A 25,668-nucleotide genomic window follows, 5' to 3' on the forward strand; every position below is an offset into this window, starting at 1 on the left:
GGAAATTATTTCAACCAAAAAATGATGATGTTATTAAATTCATCGTGTATACAGCCACAATGAAAATTAGGGGTTCAGGCCCCTCTTCCATTTGTGATCTACTTTGAGTCTTTGGAAAAAAAATACTTGAGGCTACATTCAATAAGGACTTGAAAGCACAGGATTTTGGCCACAAGACAGATCCCCAGCCCAGGTAAAGTCTTGAAACCACAGTAAGATATAGAGTCTTGTAGTTGCAGGTTTGCACCCACGAGCCTCACATTCCTAATGTTGTATTGTATAGACTGCCTGTAGCAGTCAGTGGGAATTGCCAGGCATGGGACCAAAAATGCAAATGACTCTTACTATTTCCTAAATACCATGCACACTCTAGACTGATTTTGAAAATATGGCATGCTGGGAAAGTAGAACTAATAAATACTGAGAACAGAATACATAGCCTGAAATGCCATGTCTTTCCAGAGGATGACTGCTGGCATCCATCCAACCAAAAGGTCAGAATCTGCCTTTTAAGACAACAACAGCTATTTTTTTTAAAGAAATGAAGATAGCTTTCTTTTTTCCCACTTTTAAAGTATAGGTTGCACTTACAAATAAATGCACTTCTTTACGGGGGAGGAGGAGAGTTCTGAAGGTGGTATAATTTTTTTTTCTTCTTTTAGGTCTGTTAATAAACTTCTTTATATTCTTTCAAGTTTGGTGCCTGCTTTGCATTTCTCCTAATTCTTATCTCACAGCAGATAAACAGTAATGAGTATTTTGGACCAAACCACTACAAGCAGTCAGTGGGAATTGCCAGGCATGGGACCAAAAATGCAAATGACTCTTACTATTTCCTAAATACCATGCACACTCTAGACTGATTTTGAAAATATGGCATGCTGGGAAAGTAGAACTAATAAATACTGAGAACAGAATACATAGCCTGAAATGCCATGTCTTTCCAGAGGATGACTGCTGGCATCCATCCAACCAAAAGGTCAGAATCTGCCTTTTAAGACAACAACAGCTATTTTTTTTAAAGAAATGAAGATAGCTTTCTTTTTTCCCACTTTTAAAGTATAGGTTGCACTTACAAATAAATGCACTTCTTTACCTCATACCTTGCTTTTATTTTTTTTTTTTTTTTGAATTGTCTAGTAGTTGGTATACTCATCCAGGAAGCACAAAAGCCCTAGCTCTAACCAATACCAGCCCAAGTTTGAAGAGTGGAACTATTCCTCTCTTGGTCCTGCAACAAGACCACTGTTAGGCACTCTACACTGAACCAAGAAGAAAGACCCAGGGAGAGCTCACAGCTCTGGTGCAGTATTTGCCCTCACCTAGGAGATGGGTCCTACGTTTCTCTCTCATCATGAGCTTTCTGTACAGGATGAATAAGCATATATGTATGTGAGAACAGAGTCCAAATTTCCTCCTCTGAAATTAATTTTCTAACTTCTGGTACACAAACAAACTTTTCCTTGTACTGTTTCCTCATAAACTCCCAAATCTGGTATTCCTTCCTGCAAATTCCATCAGAAAGACAAGGGAAGTTCCCACACTCTAGTACCAGCCTCAGAGGAAAACACTCTCTACAAAGATGGGTGTTCTGTCCTTGGGCAGAGCCAAGGCTGGGGAGGGACCTTTTCCTGGGTGAACCACCTGAGTGGTACCTCTGTGGTGACTAGAAACCATTAAAAAAACATAAAGCAGCCCAAAAAGTTCCATCATAGTGGTGGTTAGGGACCCACTGCTGGCACATATGAGGTATGTTCAGAGCACACTCCTCAGAGTTTCAGGAACACATTGATCTACAGTGAAACAAGTCAGGTAACTACTGGAGTTTCCCATCAAACAGGAGTCACAGCTAGGAAAGCTGCATGGCCACCAGAGTTTGCTTACTTAATCGCTGTAGGGTATGCCCAGCCACTGCCCTGGAGGGATGTCTCCTGAGATAAGGAGATTGCTCAACCTCCCAGCAGGACTCCTCCTGGGAAGGCAGCTACTCTTCAGTTACGGCGAGAAAAAGACAGACCCAGAATCCTCTGGGAGACCCTATGCAGATCCTTTGCAACCCATTGGCCTTTACCCTCTGACACCCACCCCCTGTATCCCTATAAAAGCTAGCCCTCTGCCCCTGCAAGGAGAGAGCTCTCGTCCCTAGCCTCCCCTTTGCCGGAATATGGGCCAACAATAAAGCTGCCTCGTGCGGAACAGCCACACGAGCCTTTCGTCTCTCTCTGGTCTGGCCTGGAGGCTGCCCTGCAGAGCTGAGCTGGAATCACGAGCTGACAATCACTGAAGAGCTGACAGCTTCTGCACAGGCCCTCCTGGCCAGCAGCTGAGGGAAGACACCAAACCTCGGGGAGGTGATTCCTTTTGGGACCATCTCTCCGGACTGGTCACAGCTTCCTCGGTCAGAGCGATTGACCCCTCACCAGCTGTTATGAATCACCATGTTGGAATTTGACATTCAATTCCTGTTCTATATGCCTCAGGACATTTTGAATGGGGAGGTTTGTGGTATCTTCACATGACTGAAGATTTAGGCAATGTTTCCGAAGACTTTTTCAGTCACCTCACCTGTAAATGAAACTCCAGTATATGGGCTGAGGAATCAGTAGAAAACCAGATGCTTCAGCAGCAGCAAACCTTCTAAACTCAAATATAACTTATTTCTTATGAATGGGAGGGGCTTAGTCAGCAGCTTAGAGAAACATTAGTTACAGAGATTCAGGCTTTAATATGAGCAAAGGTGAGACAAAAGAAGACAATTTAATCAAGTTTAATCAAGAGGACTTAATAGGAAGGAAGATGGAAGCAGAGTACATGGCAAATGATTAACAAGAGGCAGATTGGGTGTTCATCATATGACCAGACACATCCTTGCAAGATGTGTGGCAAGAAAACTTCCAATGAAATGAAAAAAAACCTTTCCAAGGGCCTTTATATAATAAATACATATATCTAAAAAGAAAAAACCACAATCGTACTTTCCCAAGGGAAAAAAAATAGAAAGGAAATAACAAATACAGAAGACATTTGAATTGTTTCCTGATTTTTTTCCCTGATGCTTCCATCTACACTAGAAGAGGTGGCTTTGCAGGTATGAAATTCACTATTATTACATTCTTTCAGGGATTGCAGTAACTTTTTAGGAAATTAGAGGTCACATCTGGATTCACTTTAATTACAGAGATGGCCCATTAAAAAGTTAGTGTGTTGTCTGTTATTTCTCAGAATTGCCTAACACTGTTTTCAACAACAATATCTGCAAGTGGCCTATCAGTCTAAACATTTTTTTTCTTTTTTTTTTCCTTTTTTTTTTAAATACGACCTAAGAGGTGAAGGACTTCAGTGCAAAGAACAGATTTTAAAATAGTGAATCTAAATATCCAGAAAAGACATATAGATACTTTGAAAAATTCTGATAAATATTAAAATGTTTTATTTCCTGCACCAATACTTTCAGGCATGTTACAGAAATATATGCATATCTTTAATATTAGTTTTAATTTCTAGCCATGGATGATGGATACCCACCTGTAAATGCAAATCCTGTTTTAGGATGACAAATTTGTACTGGGATCAAGAACATATATGTTTGATTACCTGGTCAATAAAGACGTTTAGGGATGCACTAGAAAAATAAGCCAGGCAGATAGATTGGAATGATTTTGGCTGCCCTAATACTTTCTGATTTAATATCTTCATCTTCATATGAAAATCAACATTTTTACCTTCATCCACTTCAAGGTGGATAAACACCTGTTCAAAACTTCCTGTTCTCTGCAATCCTCCAAATGGTAAGGAAAAGCTGTGACGTTGCAATGGCTGTGATGCTGGCAGCACTTCTGGCTTTTCACATGATATTTAGTTCATCCAGAGTCAGCCTTCCTGTATGCAAGATGTTTCAAGCAGAACGAAACCTGAGTGCTTAGACATTCACTCAGACGTGCAAGGAGAACTTTCTTGTGCTGAATGTGCCATTCTGCTTTTGGGGAGGCCTTTTAGCCTTTGTAGCAGTAGAGTTTCACATATGATGTGCCTAAATAGGAGATGATGATTCACACAAAACCACCCCCTTAACTGCAAAACTTTTTAACTCAAATGGCAAGCCTTAAACTTGCACTGTAATGCTGTTTAAAGTGGAGACTCACAAAGCTTTGCTCTGCTGTACTGGAGTGAATATTAGTAGAAAACAGTAGTTGCCCAAGCTCTCTGGATACATCAGATAAAATCTCATGTTTTTCTTTTCGTTGCTGATGTCCCTGACAGTTTAGGTCATCAGAGAACATAACACTTGCCAGTGCAGTTGGATTGGATTCTACAACCCAAACTTGCTCCAGTCTTGCTCATCACAACCAATGTCACAGCACTTGAAACTGTTAAATATCTGTCCAAATCTCCCAGCACATCCAATCCTTCATCTGGACATTGCCAAGTCATTCAATATGCAGATGAGAGAAATTGTTTCACCGGTAGGTCAAATACTTCTTAAAAAAAACCTTTTAACAATGGTAAATCAACAAATTGGAATGGAATCTTAATAAAAATGAAGAAAATATACATATATGGTAATGAAAATCAAACCTGTTAGCATCCAGTCGCCAAAAATTCTGTTATGTGAACATAAGAAAAGAAATGTGCTCCAAAGAAAGAAAACAGAAAACATTTACTGTGACTCTGGGGAAGGAGATGCCCATACCACTCACAAGAAAACAACCTGACATTATTTCAGGTTGCAGTTGATCCAGCACAGGAAGTCAGCAAAGAATTCCAGCCTATTGCCTCACACTTTTTTAAGCTTACTTTGAGACAAAATAACGTGGTGTGGTTAGGAGATAAACTGCAAGTGGAAATTTGAGGGACTCATGCTCTAATTTTGGCATTATTTCTTCATCATTTCATTGGCTTCGGCTCAAATCTCTGTTCCTTCAGTAAAATATAGACATTGAGTACCTTTGAAATCTGCTGATTAAAAGGGTTTTTTTTAAAACAACAGAATTATTCTGCTAAGTTAAACCTTTGCCTTGCATGTATCTTACAGCTTCCTTTGACTGACAGCTTCTTTGCTCTCAGCTGCCAGGAAATTCTGACCCTTCTCATTGTAGCACACCCATTCTCTTGAGGACACACCATGTGCCTGCCAGCCCCGCTCCCTTGCATCTCGGCAGAGTGAAGATACTACTCAAATGTTCAATATTGCATGAAAACAAGTGCAGAAGTCATGATGCAGCCAATTCCACGTGGGGAAAAAAGGCACATTTTGGGAGGGACCCTTCCAGCAATAACATTCAGAGGTTGTTAGTAATATGCTTTGGGTTGAAAACACAAGATACCTTGAATTGTTAAAGAGATGAGATACTTATAAGCAGTAAGATGGGTGCAGAAAAGCAGTATGGACTTACAACTTACCTGTTTGGAAATAACATCTTTATTCAAAGTCTAGTTTTTTCTCATAATTATTTTCTTGATAATTATTTTAAATTATTTTCTTAATTATTTTGTTTTAATTTATCAGAAGCCTGGAAAATGACTATGGAAGTTTAGCATCTCACTTTCCATTTCAGAATAGATTTGTGCTGCAAAGGGGCACAGATTAGAAAAACCAAAGTAAGGAGCTCTTTGACTCCTCTCTCTTTCATTCAAAGGCAAGTGGCAATGCATCTAAATTAGGGCTGATATTGCAAATGTCACAGCCCTTACCACAAAGAGGACAAATGAATGGGAGCAGAAACCTAGGTTGACAGCTCCAGAAAAATATAAAAACCCACTCTTTTTTTCAAGTGCGACCATTCCAGAAAAGTCTTGCCACAAATCCCAGGCTCTATTAAGTTGTCTGGGCATCATGGCTATGACATTATCCCCATCCTTATTCCTAGAGCTCAAAAATAAAAGTAATTGGAAATAACCTGAAAATAAAAGTAATTGGAAATAACTTAAGACTGAAATCCTCCAGTCTATAGAAAATGCACAATGTTTTAATTAACACTTTTAAATTCTGATCACATTCCCTTTTCAAGGAAGATAAATCCCCATTTTATTAGTTTTGGTGACTTTCTTTCAAAATGAATAGTGAAATGCTGAGCCAGATACCCAGCTTTCACTGACTTTTACACACTATTTCAGTAGCCTTTCTGGATGTGATATGTGCACTTCTGAAATGTTTATTCATGAGAGTAACCCTTAACCATCACCCCCAAGGCATTAATTTAATGAAACTGAACATCTGACTAGGACAACAGCCTGGCCAACTATGCAGAATTAAGTCTAAGGAAAGTTTGTTACCCAGCTGATAAGGCCTGACTTCCTTTTGTATTAAGAAGCTGAATTGCGCTTAACTCAGAAACTGACTTAAATTTAGATAAAACATACTGGCAATCTATTGGCTGAATCAGATACTTCTCTGTTTCCTGTTTCAATCTCATATACATCTCTTCTTCTAAAACAGAACCCTGCCAAATCCCTTCAACCATATGTTCCTTGAGCATTTCTTTACTTTAGGAAGTAACAGATGCCTGCCCTGGGGGGAAAAATCAATTTATTTCTGTAACTTGTTTCCAGTAATGTAACAGAGTTATTTTGCTTTAAGGAAAGGGCAACCAACCCTGAAAGGATGCTTCTTTTACCTTTAAGAAATATTACATAAGTGCTTTGTACTGAATAATTTATGAGCTTATACAGAAGAGTTATTCAAAATAGCTCAAACTGTACATTCATCATAACCTTTTTCTTCAGCTTTCCCCTAATTAATGCGTCTGAAAATTCCTAATTTTAAGTTTCAGGAAACATGCATGTTTGGAAAAGTATCTCATTTTATGTTTGCAATGAAATATACATGAACCATTTATGAATTTTAATGAATTTTTATTAACTTTGGTCAGTTAATATTATTCATTAACAATTCATAAACACTTCAACCTACCCCTATTATGCAGCATTATGAACTCTTATGAGAGTGTTTGATACGAAACAGTCATGATAACAATTTTGAAATAGAGGGGAAAAAAATCAAAAAGCTTCTTCATATGCCAACAACGTACTTTTCTCAAATTAAACTTTCAACAGGTTCATAGATACTATTCAAGTGGGTCTGCACGCATTTGTTCCTGTCTGACTTCAGACCCCAGACAGTGCTATCTCAATCTGGAATATATCCCATCTAAAAGTTTTGACTTCACCTAGACTAGTCCCACTGTAAAATGCAATATGAGATTGTGGTTCAGTTATGTTCATTTGTTCATATTGCAAAAAGTAATTCTTCTGCGTATCACTTAATGGCACTGGATTTTTCTGGGTAAGAGTGTTAGGATTTGACTTTTAAAAGTATTTGTGAAAGAAGTAAGGGTTAAAAAAGAGGCAATTTATTCTTCTTTGCAGGCACAACCAATTCAGCCTTTGGAAGCTCTTTGTGTGGTTATCTGGAAAACTGGCTGTATACATGTCCCTTTTATGCTTTTGTTACAGTCACTTCCCCAATACTTGCAGAAGACAAACATGACTAGTTTTTCTCTAGAGAAGAGCAAAGCTCCTTAAGGTCACTTATAAAGCAGGTACACATGTTCTGCATATGAACCAAATTTTCCTACAGCTAAATGTTAAAGACCTGAGCTGCTAGACTGCCACTTCCCAGAGAGGAAAGGGCCAGCCTGACGCAGGCATGTATGCTGGGAAGTTACCCTGAGCAGCAACGAACACTGCTCTGTGGGTGGGAGCTGTGTCTCAGCCTCCAAGTGCTCTCATTATGCTCTAGCTAACTTTCCTCTCAGCACCTGGGATTTTCTGAACACCGTTACTAAGTGTTTAATTAACATGAGGTGTTTTAGGGATATGAATTTCACTGCTCCCCAATGTCAGGCATTTGAACACAAAACACTGGCCTTGCTTGGTTTCCACCTGTACGCTACTCACCCAATTAGATGGATGAATGTGTAGCAGATGGATTTGTAGCCAAATGCTCAGCTGCCCAAACTCTCTCTGTGATCCTTCTCTAGGCCAGAAAAGCATGTACCAAACAGGAGCAGCTGACCTATGCACTGCCTGTAAAATCTGTCACAGCAAGGAATTTCACCAAACCATTTTTATTGTCAGAGGCAAAAGAAATTGGGAGAAAGTGGCATTGTGCTGATAAGAGCCCATGAAGTATACAAGAAAATAAAATTTGTTGAGAATGAAGGTAGACGAAAAACATCCCCATTGACAGAATGAGTTCTGTGGGCACTTTTTACTTTTTGTCAGGCCTCTCAATCTGATTGATCAATAATGTGCATGTTTTAAACTATTCCAATCCATTCTATACTCAACATTTTAAAATCAATTCTTGGGTATTTTCCTTAGACAACGTGCCACAATTCACTCTCCTGTGCCTAATCCATCTACAAAATGCGTTCTGTCAAACTATTCAGTTCTTTCCCTTGAATGAAGCACATTCCATCAAACCAAGCTGTCTGTTCTTATGACAGAAAGAATTCTGTCTAACGTAATAAGTACTGTATGAAGAGAGGTATTTAATCTAACATATATGTTTAACAAAAGGAATCATTCCTTGTTTGGCAAGACATTTTAAATTCTGTATGATTTTTAAAATACTGCACCACTGTAAATTGGCAAATGAATCCTACACAGCTTTTGAACAGAGCAACTGTTGTATACAAAATCTTTCTAAAACCTTCTCTCTTTAGAAAATTCGGGAACAGGAATGGTGGATATTAACTAGCTTCACGCTTTGTAAACTTGAATGAAACTACTGAAAAATTGATCTGGTTTTTACTCCTAAAAGGTTTATAGTGATTAACTGTTACAGAGGGAACTGAGTAGAGGCAGCTACAGCACCTGTGATAGTATACTGAGAATTCCTTTAAATATGCTTATCACATTCACACTGGTTATTATTGGGTAATGAAAATCTCTTTATTCCCTCCTAAAATCCCAGAAACAAAACCCAATTCTTTTCAAAAGAATGAAAATGAAATACGACCTTAAAGACGCACATTAACATTCCTGACATCTGGTCCAGTTGTCTGATTTTGCTTTATGCCAGGGATGTTTCAGGGATGGCAATGAACACTGAAATTGCAACTGACATGTCATTTGTACTCTTCCTCCTTCTGCCATGTGAATAACTCTTACCAGAGCTTTTCTATGTGAAAAGCCTGGACAGGAAATATATGTACACATACTGCTTGGGTTAAAGGTTTTAGCAGTATAAGCTTCATCTGACTGCATTACTTCACCCGACCATCACAAGTTATTGTAAAAATGGATAGATAAAATGTTTATCCTAACACTCTGTATTACTTACTTCATGATATATGTCACATTTTACATTACCATAACTATTTCAAGTATGTAATTTGGGCTGAACTTCTATTTTTTTGTCATTTTGTTTTGCTAAAACATTATACTTGAGCTCTTATTTGGGCTGATGTTTGCCCAAAAATATAAAAGTAACCAGACTCCTTATAGGATGTAAGAGATTGAAGAATTATAACCTTTACCAGAATAGAAGTTCATATGTGGTCTTGGTGACTCACTAAAAGCACTGATTGGTGATAAAAACCTAACACCTCAGAAAGAAGACAAACAAGTGCAATGCTGAGAGGAAAGCAGCAGAAAATCAAGTCTGATCGAGCACTGGAAAATGACCTTGAGAAAAACTGTGGGGGAACTCGAGAGATGAGCAGTATCTGAAAAGGAGGTGGCAATTACAGAAAAATAAACTTTCCTGTGAGAAATCTCTATAGGAAAACAGATTTTCTACAGTCTTGATAAAAATGAATATTTGTCTTCTCCTCTTATTCAATTATATGGCCCTGAATTTTGGCTAAAGTCTTCAACATAAAAGTGTGATTGACTTTTATAATTCCGTTTTGCTTGAGAATAAACCAAGAAATGTTCTCCTGCATACCACCTGCAAACCCAGCTGATTTAATTACTCTGTCTAATTACACATCTGGCAAAACCCAGCATGCTTTCCCCAGTCAAAGCCAAAAGATTTTCTTAAAATATGTTATTGAACACCTTTTCACAGCAAACAGCAAATCAGACTACATATTCATATTTATGTATATACATGTATGTATTTGCAGGGGAAAATACCTGGTATTATAACATTATTAATGTCTTAAACTTAATGGTACAGGGAGAAATCTTGGCTACATTTTAAGATGAGAGAAAAACAGTCAAAGAGCAGGTAAGGCACACGAAGTGTGTGAGGCACAGTGGGAGCCGCAGAGCATCCTTGTGAGCAGATGCAGGCACTGGGAGCCTGGTGCTGGCTTTTGGAAGTGCAGGAGATGATGTGCAAAGCTGTGATTGCAGTTACTGGCTTCAGAAGCCCCATTTGTCTGCAGGGCCCAGGGCTGGCCAAGCTCCATGCATCCCATGGAGCACTGTTCACGTCTCTGGAGGGTCAGCTCCCTTCTATGCATATGTTTCACACAGAAGTGCTGAAATAAAATGATCAGTTCACCAACCTGATACTTAACTAACTCAAAAGATGGTCAGAAAGCTTAATTAGGGAAATACTTTGAAAGCCCTGGATGAAAGATGTGCTCTCTGATGAGCATGGTGAACTACCTTTTCCTCTACCCTTTAACAGAAAGCTGTGTTGAAAAGCTCTTTGCTGTACAAATGAGTTTGAATTTCTGACAAATGCATGAAAATTAGTGCTTCATCATTTGTATTTGCCGTATTTTCAGCTTGCAGCATTTTGCATGCCAAAGTCCCATCAACAAAAACACAGAAAGGGCACAGAAGATCACAAAAAACTGTGAGTTCTCTGATTGTCCTCAATAGAATTTTACAAAGAAATACCTAAAAAAAAGTGAAAGGAATCTAAGGATATGGTCACTCTAGTCAAAAAGATTTTTCCTTCAAAAGGGTTTTATAAAAATCATAATTCCCAATTATCATATCTAAGTGTTATGATGAGAAATTGAAGGCTCATGATTTAGGCTGTATGTGCTCAGTAGAGTGGATTAGGACTATACAATATAACAAGGTTTCACAGAAATTTACAATACGGCCCTGGCTGGTAGGTTTCTATGAGTCATATCTTTTTTAATCTCAACTGCAGCACAACCTCCTCTCCAGTTCATAAATACATAATCATTCTTTACGTATGTATTCATGTACTCAAAGGTACTGTAAAAATGTATTGCATCTATACTGTCATTACTGATTTGCAATGTAATTTTTGAAACAAATTTAGCTGGAAGCCAGGAAGTGAAGCCACATGCCTAACCAGTCTTCAGTGAGCAATTGTTTAAGACATTCTCGGTCAAAGATTTCTGATTTTGTTAAAGCAAAAGAAGATTTGTACTGCGAGATTCCCAAACAAGGACTGTGTCTCAGATCTGACAGTGTCTTACGGGAGGGAATGTAACCTGTGCTCTGATACGCGCTTGACTCTGGTCAAAGGCAGAACTCCCACAGGCTTCGGGCTGTAAAATCTTGCTCTTTGCTGTCAGCAATACAGCTTTCTAAAAGAGGCACCTCAACCATGCCAAAGCAAGATTTATCCATGTGTAAAAGCAGTCTGATGTTGTCCAAAGAAAACGCTGGTCTGCTAGTTTCTGGCCTTTTTATTTGTGAAACTCAGGGCAGACATTGACATTGTTACTGCTGTGAAAGAAAGCCAGGTATACACTTTCACTAAATTTAAGCAGTAAAGTTGTAAAATGAAGATGTCTTCAGCTGTGCAGAATATTCTAGCATGGAAGCCTTGAATGAAAATTTAACAACAGAGTATTTGAGTTATTAGGGGTACTTTCAATTGATTACTTTGGACTTCAGAAGTTGACTGAAGCAGGTATTGAGTGTCATGACTCCAAGGGGGATATTTTGAGTCTTTTAATCACATGCTTAGGATTCTTGTCCAATAAAACATTTCTTCTATTTCAGTCAAAATTTTAGTCAGTGATCTCAAAAGTTCCAACCAACACAAAATGTTTATGTGGCAATTTGCATAAAATGGAAGTTAGGATACCAGATCTGGAAGTGTACACTCAGTTTAATTGTTTCCTCTCTGCATTTGAATTTAGGAAATTTATGAGCTTGTTAGGTGGATGTCACTCACTGAATAACAAAAAGAATCCCTATTTCTTTCACTTCAAAAATGTTTTGTTTTGTAAAAAAAAAATAGTTCAGAAATACCAGAGATCACCTGTTTTACCTTGGAAGGACATGAAAGTGTCATTTTTGAGGACTGTTCTGCAGGAGTGTGGTAAGGCCTGTCTTTCATTTCTCCCTGCTTAGGGAGTCACAGGATAGTGGTCAAATAATTCTGCTAGATACAGTTTGAGGTAAGCACAGCAGCATCAAAAATACTTAAATATTATAATATGATTTGAAGCCAAATTTTCACACCCTTTCTCTTCATAGCCAGACTCTTGATTGGTCATATTTACACACTTACTTTATCTCAAGAAGCACTTCATTCAGTGAGAATTTACATCAGCTGAGGATCTCGAGGTGGTCAACTCACAAAGCTTTACAAATACAACTGTCTGAGAAGTGAACTAAGATCTTATACCTGTACTAAATTAGAAAAAGAGTAGATTTTGACTTAGATCTATAGCTTCCTGTTGAATGTTCTAACCACTGGTCTATGAAAAATATATCACATTAAAACAAAAGTACAGGTGATAATTCAGCTCATATTTGTAAATACATCCAAATTGTCTATCACTGGGACATAAAACTGGCACATAAAACATTCAAAAAGATATTTTGAAGATATTTACATATGTTTGTGCTTAACAACACAATTCTCAAATAAAGGCTTTGGTGGGATTTTTTTGCAACTTCTGAGGGCTTGAGTATTTTTTCTGTTGTAATTTCTTTTCTCTTGAATTATATTTATAATTAGATCTGGGACAAAATGTAAGGGATGGATGCAAATTATTACAAATATTAGATAGTGGTCACTTTACTTTTTGAGACAATGTCTGTAAATACACACAAGACTGTATGAAATGTTTTCATAATATAACCATTGTTCAGTTTCTGTGTGGATGCAGTTAATAAACAAGTACAGAAGTCTTTTCTCCCACCAGGAACTCTGCTAGCCTTGATTTCCTAAATATTGTTTAACTGAAATTATTACTATTGCAGAGTACAGTAGACAGTCATAGACAATGTGTGGACACAAAGGAGGACATGACCCTTTTCCACAGGTAGCCTGAGGCATGATAAAGTGGTTGCTTTGAACAGAGAGAGCTTTGGGATCAGCAGTAGCAATGAGCTGGGTTCCCTACCAGCACATCAAGCACAGGAAGAGCCCCTGATCCACCCAAAATGGCCAATCTGGGCAGAGCTGCTTTAGTGACAGCTGATGACTAAGCAGATGAGCAGCCTTTCAGGCTGACTAATGTGTTGTCTAAACATATAGAAGGAAGAGGAAAATTGAGATGATCTTATAAAAGGGCTTAGTGTCAGAAAGTCTTATTTTTAACTAAAAAGAGTCACCTCTTCAGAACTTTACATTAAAATTCAGTAGTTTCATGTAGAGGTGGCCTTTAGCCTCTCATCATAAACATGAAGAACAACATAACTCAAAGTCATAAGTATTACTGAGTCAAGGTGAGCCCATATAAAGGTTTCATTTTCTTAAAAAGAAGAAAAAGAATATCAAATGTTAATAACACTTATGAACTAGTAGAAGAGATACAGAAAGTAAAAGTTAGCTGTAAAATTGCTACTTCAGGGCTGTAGCACTTATATTGTGCAAAATATAAAGGACAATTACCAAGCCTTCCTGGAAAAAAGTAGTGGGAATAACTCTTTAAGATTGAAGGGTAAGTATATAACAGGCAATTACGGGAAGATGATGAGGATGAAATAGTTTTGTGATACAAGATTCTGCTAGATTTTATTTCTGAATTTATCCACAGAAAATTGTGTGTCAGTAATTTTTCCCTTCTTTAGTATTTTTTTTAATACCTTATATAAAAAGCAATTCTGAAAATCTCTCCTCCCAAATCAATCATTTTATAATGTGAAAATATAGAATTTAGTGCACAGTATCAAACCTGTCAAATTCATTTCAGCTTATTTTCTAATAAAGTTGTGGATGATAACGTTTACATAAAAAATTATGCTTTTAAATTTGTTCATCCACCTCATTTGTACATACAAAGAATTTTCCATATGTGAAGATTACTTCATTATATTTCACTAGGTATATTGCAAAAGTACTTACTAGACTTCCTGCTAAAGTCCAAAAAATTCATGTTCAGACATAAAAGACAAGGAATGATGCTCCCCTGCAGGAGTTTAGTCTACAGAAAGATGTTGGATGGAGGACATCTCTTACTCCTGTTTGAGAGAACATTAACACAGAAGAAAAATTACATTCATTATATATCAATTACTGCCTATTTTTGTAGATTATATGTATGTAAAAATGGTCCTTTAACACTAAAAAATACTGCAGCACTATTTTGTAAGGCATTCACTTTTCTTGTAAATTCCTCTGTGTGGATTCTTCAAGATGAATCTGGGTCAAATCACACCATAATTACTTTCACCTTTTCCCAGGCTAACAACAGAGTGAAACAAAAAAAAGCTAACACTATGTCACTCAAAACCACTCCAAAAAGTTACTGGGATAAAGTCAGCATTTCTGTAACCTGTTACACCCAGATTCAATTTAATCAGTTTTAAGTCCATTGGCTTGAAGTAGGATATTCCAGAACCAGGTTTGAACCTTCATTTCCTTCCATCTTGAATATTTGATTGTTGGTTTTGCCTTCACAAGTACAGTACTATCTAGTGAATCCTTTATGCTTGATACTGTAAAGATAATAACAATCACTACAAATAACAATCCCTCCCTTTTTTTCCAGCCTACAGGAGACACAGGTTGTTTACACTATATAGGTTTTTCCAGTTGTTTCCCTGTGTGTAGAAGAGAAAATTGTGTGTGAAAAGTGATTACTGAGGAAATTAACTGGAAGACATGCTACATAATTAGCTCTCAAATATTTAAGCCAGTAGTTAATAATTCACATTTTTTGGCTCAGAAAGGTCTGGTGACTAATGCTGATTCTGGTGAAACCATAAGCCTGAAGTTCCTCATAACAATCTTGCAGTAACCTTTCCTACAAACTTCATCAGAAAAACAAAAACAAACCTATGATGGAATTATTAATTTTTCTCAGTAACTGCTTATCTGTCAACATAAAGTATTTTCCAGAATACTCTGAAATATTGGGCAAAACTTTCTCCAGAAGTTGACGACCTTTAGAGGAATTGGTGAGAACTGTCTTCAGGCACTGGTGTCTAGCAAAGATCATATCTTAAATAAATCAAAGGTCAAGTTAGGAATTTCTATTATTGATCTTATGAAAATTGTTCCCTTATTTTTATCGCATATTTATAAAAACTGAATCTGTACATTTCTTATCTTAATATTACATCACCCAGCATGTTTAGGCAATGCAGGTACTATGATAACATCTTTACACAGTAGAAAGGGAGTGAATAATTGCAACCCATCAGACAGAATATAAGTGTTCAAGTATCAGCTGTCAGAAAGTGGGACTAAAATTTCATGTGATTAAGAGCAAATTAGATTAAACATGTTTTAAAAAGAGACACAAATTTTTTCCAACTGGAACTTTATAGTTTGTATATTAATACACATGCACCTACAAAGAAAAGAGAAGCTAAAATAACTCATAGAAGAAATAACTGTGGGAAGACATGGGAGAAGAGTCCAGACACAGATGGTTGTAGTCTGTATTTTTTCCTCAAGGAAATATCACAAGGCAGCCCATATGATGCTGAGGAAATAAATAGTGTATTTGGATGCTAGTGTATATTGTGTTTAAAAAGATCATCCATCCTGTCAGAAACAGAAATATTATACAGAGGAAATATGGAGGCTGCAATTTGTGTGCAACCTCTGCTCCCTCCCTTCCTTTTGCTGAAATTCCAGGCAAAGATAACAGCAGCCACGTTGGCTGTGGATAGATAGATGCAACCAGGACTATAAATGCTAAAGAGGATAAAATTCCTCTTTGTGCAGTTCCAGCTACTTAATCTTCTTCCTAGGCCTTTCACTGGCATCTATTTGTTTTTGTACCGGGTTCAGTCACTCAGTCCCTGCTGTCAGACTGACTCCACCACCGCGGCCTGCGCATGCTGCTGCCTGAGAGGCTGTACCAAGGGCACCCGCTGCCGCCACACCCGGCAGGGAGGACAGATCCTGCCCTGCTTTATGACCTCCTTTTGTTTCCTCTCCTGCAAACAGTTCACCTCTGCGCCAAAGCTACGTGTCACCACTCAGTTTGTTTTGTTTCTTTGCTTTTTCTTTTTTTCCAAACTGAGGTTTCCTTCTCTGAATAATTCTTCTTACTATTATTGTAACTGACATGTTACAAAAATAACTACAAAAATCTTGAAAAATATTAGACCACTTTAATCTTTAAAAGTGTCTTTTTCTGTAGTAAAAAAATTATTAAATATTTTCTTGGGTTTTGTAACTAAATATTATCTTTCTTACTTTAATTTCTTTCTTTTTAAAAAACAGAAATAAGTCTTTTGAATTAAGATTAAGAAACTGTTTATATGCACAAATCCCCTGTTAACAGCTCTATAGTGCATGTGATTGGTATCATAATGGACTTACTCCATTATATTTATTTTGTACATTTTTGGGGATGAGAAGATTGATTTTTTGTTCCTGAAAAAAGTCCCCCTCGCCCCAGAAAAAACCCACCCACCAAAAAACTCCAAAACACAAAACCCCAAAACCAACCAAAAAAATCCCAACCACAAGAAATGAACAATGATATTTTAGTCATGATCAGTTATCTAAGGTACAGCAGACATAATATGAAAATGAAAGGTACAGTTAAAATTACTACTTTCTTTCTCTTCCTGTTTGTAAAACCAACTTTGAGGTGATTTTTTTCAAGTTTTTAGGGCATAAAATAGCTAAAGAATCTTATTACAGCTGCAAAGTACAAAATACTAGCAATGTTCCAAGAAAAATATAGGCTTTTTGAACACTTAACATATGATAATAAGGATATATTATGGAACATGCCGCTCTTATCTTGTGTATTTTAATAATGGCTTCCTCAGCTGTGTAGCTTGTTTAAACTCCTTAATACTCTATCATAAAAGTTACCAAAATGAAGCAGTCTATTTTTGCCACAAAAAAAAATTGAAAAAACCAGAAAATTTCTTGGGAAACTACACATAAAAAATCTTTAAGTGGTTTTGTGTTGAAGAAAACCCACACTTTGAGACACTAAACACACAGTTGAAGGTCATCTTGGAGTATTCGTCTAAGAAAGCTCTTTGGATCTGGTCCAAAACATTTTTGCAAGTGTCAGTGTACTTAGGAATTCAAGTTTTATGGATCTTAGAATGAAGAATAAGCTTGAACTATTAAGTATCATACACTACCCTTCCTAAATGATAGACAGATTGTATTTAGAGATTGATGTCTGTGTTAACAGCATGGCAATGAAAAGCATGCCTTTTAACTTAGGAGGAGAGGGCTTTGCATTAGCAACTATAAATCTTAAGTTCCATTTCAGAGCTGTCATAATAGCACTCAAATTTTATATATATGTATTTTTATATGCATCATCTACCTTCCTAAATGTGTAATGGATGGCTAGCTCATTATAAAAAGTATCTTCTACTGGTTGCATAATTTCAAAGGTCTACTATCATTATAGCTGGGGAAATAGTCAGTACCTGACCTCATAATGGCCATGTTGAAAAATTTCAACCCTCTTCAGACTTTTCACTCTGTTCACTGTTTGTACATTTAAGGACCAGTATATACTTAAGTTCTCAGTATCAGGAAGCAGCAAACACCATGCTGCACTATGAGATCACTTGCAGCAGACCCACTGCTCCTCCCTGACTGCAGAGTAAGTCCTTGCAACAGGTTGTTTTTGATGTTTACAGCCACAAGTCTCTCTCTGTTTTGTTTATTCTGTTAATCAAGTTTATTTGGCTTAGTAAGTTATAAAAGCTATTCTCAAATAACTGAAGCTTGTAGATATCTTTCCAGACATGAAACCCTAAATTTTTTGTTTTCTTCTTTTGATTGTGAGGATAAATTTAATATTTTGTATCAATACTTTAAGACTATCTGCAAACTAGATGCCTAATCCAAACTGTGCTTAATCTTTCTAAGTGTCTACCCTTTTTTTCAATAGGAACAAGCTCATTGTGTTCAAAGCTGTAATAATGAAAGGCATAATAGCTTGGTTTATTCAGCTTTATAATCTTCTAGGGCAGTGCTGACTGAAGGTTGAATAAACATTGTTTATGATATCAGTAAACTCTTAGGAGATAAAAAATTGGGGATAAAGTCTTCCCAAAATTAATAAGATATTAATATGCAATAAAATTAGGCAAATATTTTTTAATCCTTCAAAGTCAAATTAGATTGCTGACTTACAGCATTAACCTGTTAAATACAGCAAAATACATAAATGTCCAAATGGGTACTTCTGTTTTCTAGAGAGCTGCCGATTACTCAGTTCAATTTAGTCTTGATAGTCCACTGTCTTAAAACAGGACTGTACTATGATGTTATGATGTAGCTCTGCAAGATGCCAACTTTTAGAGCACCTTGAAAATTGCTTATCCATAGGGATTATGCAGAGGATATTGCAATATAAATTACTGGGTTCAATCATCTAAACTAAAGTATAGCTTTAAGTAATTGTTTTATACATAGCTGTGTGACACCAGCTGAGCCTAACCGCCTTCAGTCACCGCTTTTAACATTAGCAGTTAAGCCATCTTAAAGAAGCTTAGACATTCAGAAAATAAACTCTATCTGAACCCTCTGTTGCTCCCAGGAAAATGCCATTTGAATTTTAACGCTCTCATTCACAGACTGTCTAGATCCACCCAGTTTTATTTCACAGTTCTGTGGTCTGTATCAGACCTTTCTAGCAACCACTATTTACTGCAAAAATAGAATTTCAAAGCAGAACACATGTATCTTAATTAAATTATTGATAAGTGAAAAGAAAGAATCAGTTTCCACAATCTCTAAAAACCTAGCAATTTCTGCCATGCCTTTTGCATTTCTGTTGTTATTGAGATACATATTGCTTTTGTTATTGAGAGGTGTGGTCAATACATTGGCACAGGGCAACTTTATCAAAGCAGCTTCAGCCTCCTTGCATTTCTCCATGCTTGAATACATCAAGCAATCCTGTGTTTATCCTTGCTTCTGAAAAAGACTGAATTGGAGCTCTGCTTAAAACCACTCTTGGCCCAGAATTTAGCATCTTGGATGTAAATATTGAAATTTTCCTTGCAGCTCTTTCAACACACAATCAACATGTAATCTTTCTTTTTTTGGACTTATTAAGTTATCTTGAACCTTGGAAAATAATTCCATTATCATTAGTACCATATCTGTGCACCAGCTTTGCCACCCAGAAGTACAAATCTGGCACATTTGTTTTATGTTATTCATAGATAATGAGTTTACATCAGCTTGATGCCTTTGTCATGTTTTTTATAGTTCAAGCTGCCATGACCAAAGTTAACTCCAAAACATTTTAAAAGTGTTTATGCATTGACACGTATCCTTGACATGTTGAATGTCAACAGATTTGATTTTATATTAAAATCTAGATATTTAAAAATTGTTGAACTATGGCAGAAATATGTTTACAGCTCAGGCTTACCTTATAATAAATGTGTCAAGCATCTGAAAGGTATAAAATTAAGAATCCTCCTGAGAATTTAACCCAAATATATTTGATTCTACAGTTTCCAATCAACACCAGTTCAGTATAGACAATGTTAAAGAAGAAAATAGACCCTGTAAGCAGCCATAGGATGGAGGAACTATGACTTCTCAGGGCCCCAGCTTGCAATACAGGGTTAGGACTATCTGGGAAAAAAGTCCTCTTCACATCTTCAAATGTGAAGCACTCGGAAAGTTTGAGACCTGGGTGCCTAATTTGTCTAGATCACCTTGAAAGATTCAGCCTTCATATTTAATGTCTTTCATTTCTTGCAACAAAATTCACCTTCAAAAGACTACAAAATCTCCTAAAGACCTACCATCGAGGCTTTAAACTCACTGTCCTCTTTCAAATCTGTCTGGAAGTTGTAGACAGTTTGTTTTGCAGCTGTAGGCTTTACAACGGATCATCTATAGATGGCCTTTCCCCCTCTGTGCTAGAAGAGGCATCATCTCTTCTCCCACAACCAATGCAAATGATATATTCTGTACTCTAGTGATTTTGAGAATACCAAAATACTGTGATGAAGCCTGAACCCTAATCTGCACTGCCAAATGTCACAGCACTTCACAGATCCAGGCATAACCAGAGACATTAAGATACATGTTATGACACAAATATGACCCAGCAATCCTTATTACACCATTTACTAATAAAGTGTAAAACTTCGCTTTTGTTTTTATACTGTTTTCATTTTGTGCACTTTATTTTTTTAATAGTAAATAATTGTCTTGGAGCACACTTGGTGTGCTTCTGCTCTTGTTTCTATTCTTTGACAGTAGTGGTGAGCCCAGACAGAGGTGAAATCTCTTTTGAGAAAGTAGAATTATTAAAATGCAGCATAAAATAATACTGTTTCCCCGTGCTTTCCCTTTTTGTTTGTTCAGGCATAAGTACTAGAAGATTTGACCTATAAGTTGCTGAAGTCAACACGCACCTTTCCATTAACTTTAGAAAGTTACAGATGAGGTTTAGAGGTCTGATCAGTTTTCTTTTAATCTGTATTAATTAGTGCCATAGAAAATGTCATAAATGTTACAGGAATAATCTGATACTTGCTTTGACTGTTATGGAAGGTCAAACACAGAGCAATAATTCTAGATTCTGAATATGAAATGTATGAATACTGACTGCCCATGAGAACATCTTTTTTTCTATCTCTGATGTGTTTCTTCCTACTGCTGGTGAATGCTATGGATCAAAAATCACACAAACTTTTAAGGCTTTGGTATATACAAAGGGGATTTTTGAAAAATATTCAATGTTAGTGATACTGAGCTTAGAGAGAATGAAATCCTTTTAGAACTTCATTTTGCATGAGTTTCTAGAAAAAGACGTGAAATCAATCCATGATTTGTTAAGCTGTTAGAGTCTTTTTGTTATTATTAAGAAAAAATGCTTTTTCACATGATATGTGATTAGAGTGGTATGCAATTAAAAGTATGATTTTCATCATTGGATCTCTCTGTTTAAAAAAAAGGGAACAGGTAAATAAGGACAGTATGCAAAATTGAAACCAAAGATTTTCAATTTATTTTCTATTATATGTTTTACTCATCTATACTTAACCCTGTTTGGTCTCCCAATATGTTTTTAGAATGAAAATTGAGTGCCCAGGGATATAAATAGTGTCTTTTTCTCTGTGAGAAATAATCTGCAGATCCATTGCACCAGTGCTACTAAGATGCTATTTGATGTATCACTCAGCACAAACAGGTGATGTGGCACCTACCAGAAGAATAGAGGAGATACTTGTGAGAATGGATTATTTATCTGTGTCCATCCATACTGTAAGGAAACAGGATTTGATCTGATTTCATTTATTGTGAATCTTCTGTTGACATTAATGTGCTCTGGAAGAAGTGCATGATAACCACTACAGTACATTAACAGATCAGCTTTCAGTGCAAAGGATGCACGAGCATATTGCAAACTGTAAGTGTATGTACTCTTCAAACGTATTCTGACAGTGTATGATGCTTTACAGGAACTGTAGAAAAAACCTACTTGAAAATGTGGAGGGGAACAAGGTAGAGTGGGCTGTCTCAGCGGATTCTCAAAGTGGAGCTGTCCAGTGGAGTTAATGCAGTTTCAATCTTCTCTGTAAATGCCAAAACTTTAAAGAATTTTAGTGTTTAGTATTGAGCTCATTTATTGGGTCAGTCAGCAAAGCAGCAGCAGCAGCAGTGGGGGCAGCATTGGTGACTGAGGAACACATGAGCAGCAGCCCTGAGGCCCGTCTGGATCTGGAAGCCCTGTACAGCCAAGCAGGCATGAAGGGGGCATTGCCAGGAGCAGAATGGGAGATTTAAACAGATCTAGGGAGCGTGAATGATCCAGAGTGTCACAAGCAGGGGTGTGACATGGCAGTGAGGGTGTGGCATGGTACTTTGCATGGCAGTTCAGGTAAGTGGGGTGTGATCCAGAGTGTGACAAGCGGGGGTGTGACATGGCAGTGAGGGTGTGGCGTGGTACTTTGCATGGCAGTTCAGGTAAGTGGGGTGAGCAGGAAGGGCTCCTCTACAACCATCCGGGAGGAGCCAACAGGCAGATAAACAGACTTGGTATCTGGTGAAACAGAGCACAAAAAGATGCCTTCAGCCTTGTTAGTGTGCCTGTGAAAGCTTCTTCAGTTGTGGTGTTGACGTGCTGTAGAGCTCATTCCCCTGCAGCTGCTGGAGTCACATAACCAGCCGTGTCAGAGGCCTCCCGCCAGCCAGACCTGCTGCTGGCAGATGGAGCTCTCCAGGCAGCAGGGTCCAGGAGTGACTGCTGCCTCTCCGTGAGGCTGGGGCTGACAGAGTTCTTTTGCAGAAGGTATGCTGTGGTTGAGGAGCTGTGTCACCAGGGGAGGGAGATAGAGGAAGTGAATAAGCTACACTGTATTTGAGTTAATGAGGAAGAGATTGGTTATATTCAGAGATGCAACAGTCTCCAGACACTCAGGAGTATCAAACCTTCCTTGTAGTGGAGAAGCAGGTGGACTCAGAATCCTGAAAGGTAATTAGTCAAGGGTCTGTTGAAGATGAAGGCTAGAAGCAGGTCACTTCATATACCAGGAAGAAGGCTCCTCCTCCTTCTGAAAATTTAACAGGACTGGCACCTTCTACAACATGTATGAGGCCCTGGAATTAGAAAGACAGACAACTGATGAGGTGGGCAAAGGTTCTCACTGGTGTGAGAACCTTTCTGCCTGTGCAGAAAAAACTGAGTTCAAACTACATTTAGTCTTACACATTTCTTGTTGGCTCAACTGCACATGGCCTGTTTTATTCCAAGCTGTGTGTGGGGAAATTTCACCTTGCAGTTTTCAAAAGACAGAAGACATGAACCTTCTGGTGAGTCCTACCGACAGAAATTAGGGGCTTGAAAGTAATGGGAAAGGATGTTAGAAACTAATGAATTCCCTCAGGCATTTCCCACTCTCCCTCTGAGGATGTCTGTACCTGGCACTGTTATCCACATACTGGCTCATAATCACTGTATTTCCATGGCTCCCATTGGTGTTGTCAATTAAATACTGATATAGCTAAGAAGACTACACCATATGGTGGCATTGCTGCGTTCGGTACAGTTAAATACAGAAGTGATGTGAGTTGCATGTATGAAGCTGTATTTTTAGTATTCAGAATGACAGCATAGGCCAGATTTTTCCGAAACTCTTACTCTCATCAGGGTTTCAAAACAGGCCAGATTTTCAAGTTTTCAACTTGCAGCTCCTTTTGCTGGGGCACTAATTGTTCGAATTTTCAGAAGAGTTTTTCAATCAAAGGTACTATGATCTTTTGATTATGTTAATCTGCTATGGCAATGAGTGCTGAGATGCTGTGGTTTACCACTGGTCTGGAGATTTTTATTTCATGTAAATGTAAATCTAGCTATTCATGGAGTCAGCTGGGCTTGTTCTGCCTCTGCTCACTTACAGACATGTAAATCCATGGGCATAACTCCTGCATACACTGACCTAAGAGGACAATCAATTACATATGCAGAAAAACTTCTAGTGGGAGCAGAAAGACCAGTATGATCCTTCTGTGAATGTCATTACAAATTCCCGGCTACTAGCTCTGTTTGCTTCTCTGAGCTGAGTCGCAACTTTTTCAGTAAACATTGTTCAAAGTGGAATTCTTTTTTCTATACATGTGATAATAGGAGATGATGAAGAAGATGAGAAGAGGAGATTCAGGAGTGGTCTTATTGCTCTCTACAACTACCTGAAAGAAGGTTGTAGCCAGTGGGGAGTTGGCCTGTGCTCCCAGGCAACCAGCAGCAGGACAAGACGACATAGCATTAAGTTGTACCAGGGCAGGTTTAGGCTGGACATTTGGAAGAATGTCTTCACAGAAAGATATTGATGTTAGTGGTGACTAGACATTGGAATGGACTGCCCAGGGCAGTGGTGGAGTCACTGTCCCTGGAGGTGTTTAAGGAAGGACTGGATGTGGCACACAGTGCCAAGGTCTGGTTAACAAGGTGGTGTTCAGTCACAGGTTGGACTTGATGTTCTCAGAGGTCTTTTCCAACCTAATTGGTTCTGTGATTACTACTTGTCATTCTATCTAAACAAGAGAAAAAAGATATACATGAAAGAAAATATTTGCCTAGTTGGTACTTTAAAAATATGTGATTGTTCTTACAAATGTACATGTAAACTTTAGTCCTCACTGAATTATCAAAATAAGAATGTGACCAGTGCAGGTACTGTAATATTTAGGATAAACTTATGATCCTTAGTTAGACAGTTAATTTCAAAATCTATCACTATTTTTCAGATATATCTGATTTCTTTTCTCATAAGATCAATAACAGTTTATACTGCCCACAGTATTTGGTCATACTATGACCGATGCTCGTGTAACACAATGTTGCTGGCTTGTGATGAAAACTTTATAATAAACTGGGATATTTTCATATGTAATTCTCTGTGAGATTTTACACTATTTCTCCAGTCATCTTCTGTCATGCTGACTACTGTGACTGCTGTGACTTCTGCTTCTTTTGTGCTCTCATCATCTTTAAATGGATAGTCCTGGCATGTGGCTTGGAATATCATAGAGTAGTACAGAATGGTTTGGGTTGAAAGGGACCTATAAATACCTACAGTTCCAAACCCCCTGCCATGGGCAGGGACATCTTCCACTAGGATAAGCTGTTCAAAGCTCCATCCAACCTGACTTTGAACACTGTCCTCCTTCTTGACCCTGTCACTGGCACTTGTATGATTCCATAGTTCTCACCTTGACTGAGCTCCTCCCCTGTCAAACACTGGGGTGAGTTAATGATACCCATTTTGCACACACATGTCTTGGGTCTCCCTAAAGGCAAATATTATTTCTTTATAAATATACTTAGTTTTGCATTCACTTTTGAGGCATTTCAATTAGGAGATTTCCAGGAATGTAGCCCAGAGTGGAAGCCATCTTGTGTGATAGTAATTGAAAAATATAATGAATTATTTTTTATCTATAAATGTCTCTCATTGTAATTAAAAGTTACCTGAGTCATGCTTAAACATGCTTAAATCCCTCCTTTTTTTTCTTAATTTATATACTTTCTCAAGACAGTACTTCTGACAAATGGAATTCGTTTTTAAAATGTGATTTAGGAAAAGTGTAACAGTGAGGTAATGATGTAAAAAGTAAAAGAGTTCATCAGCTACTTATAATAATCCACATTGAAAGAAAAGTGTAGCTATCCAAAGCATGAAGTTGAATTCTTGAGCATGTGTAAATATCACTGATTTCAACAGGACTTTTAAGACTCAGCATTTGTCAGTCCAGTCTGTAGACCATATCTATCAACTGGCAATATTTGCAATCAGTATTTAAAGGATGTTTATATGAAAAATCAAGTGTAACTCCCAAGTGTTCTCCCTTACAGGGTGTGAAGACAAAAACTGTAATTCTCCTCCCACTTTAGGTGTTTCACAGTGGTGAAA

Source organism: Corvus brachyrhynchos, unplaced genomic scaffold, assembly GCF_000691975.1.
Source record: "Corvus brachyrhynchos isolate BGI_N302 unplaced genomic scaffold, ASM69197v1 scaffold80, whole genome shotgun sequence".
NCBI classification, from domain to species: domain Eukaryota; kingdom Metazoa; phylum Chordata; class Aves; order Passeriformes; family Corvidae; genus Corvus; species Corvus brachyrhynchos.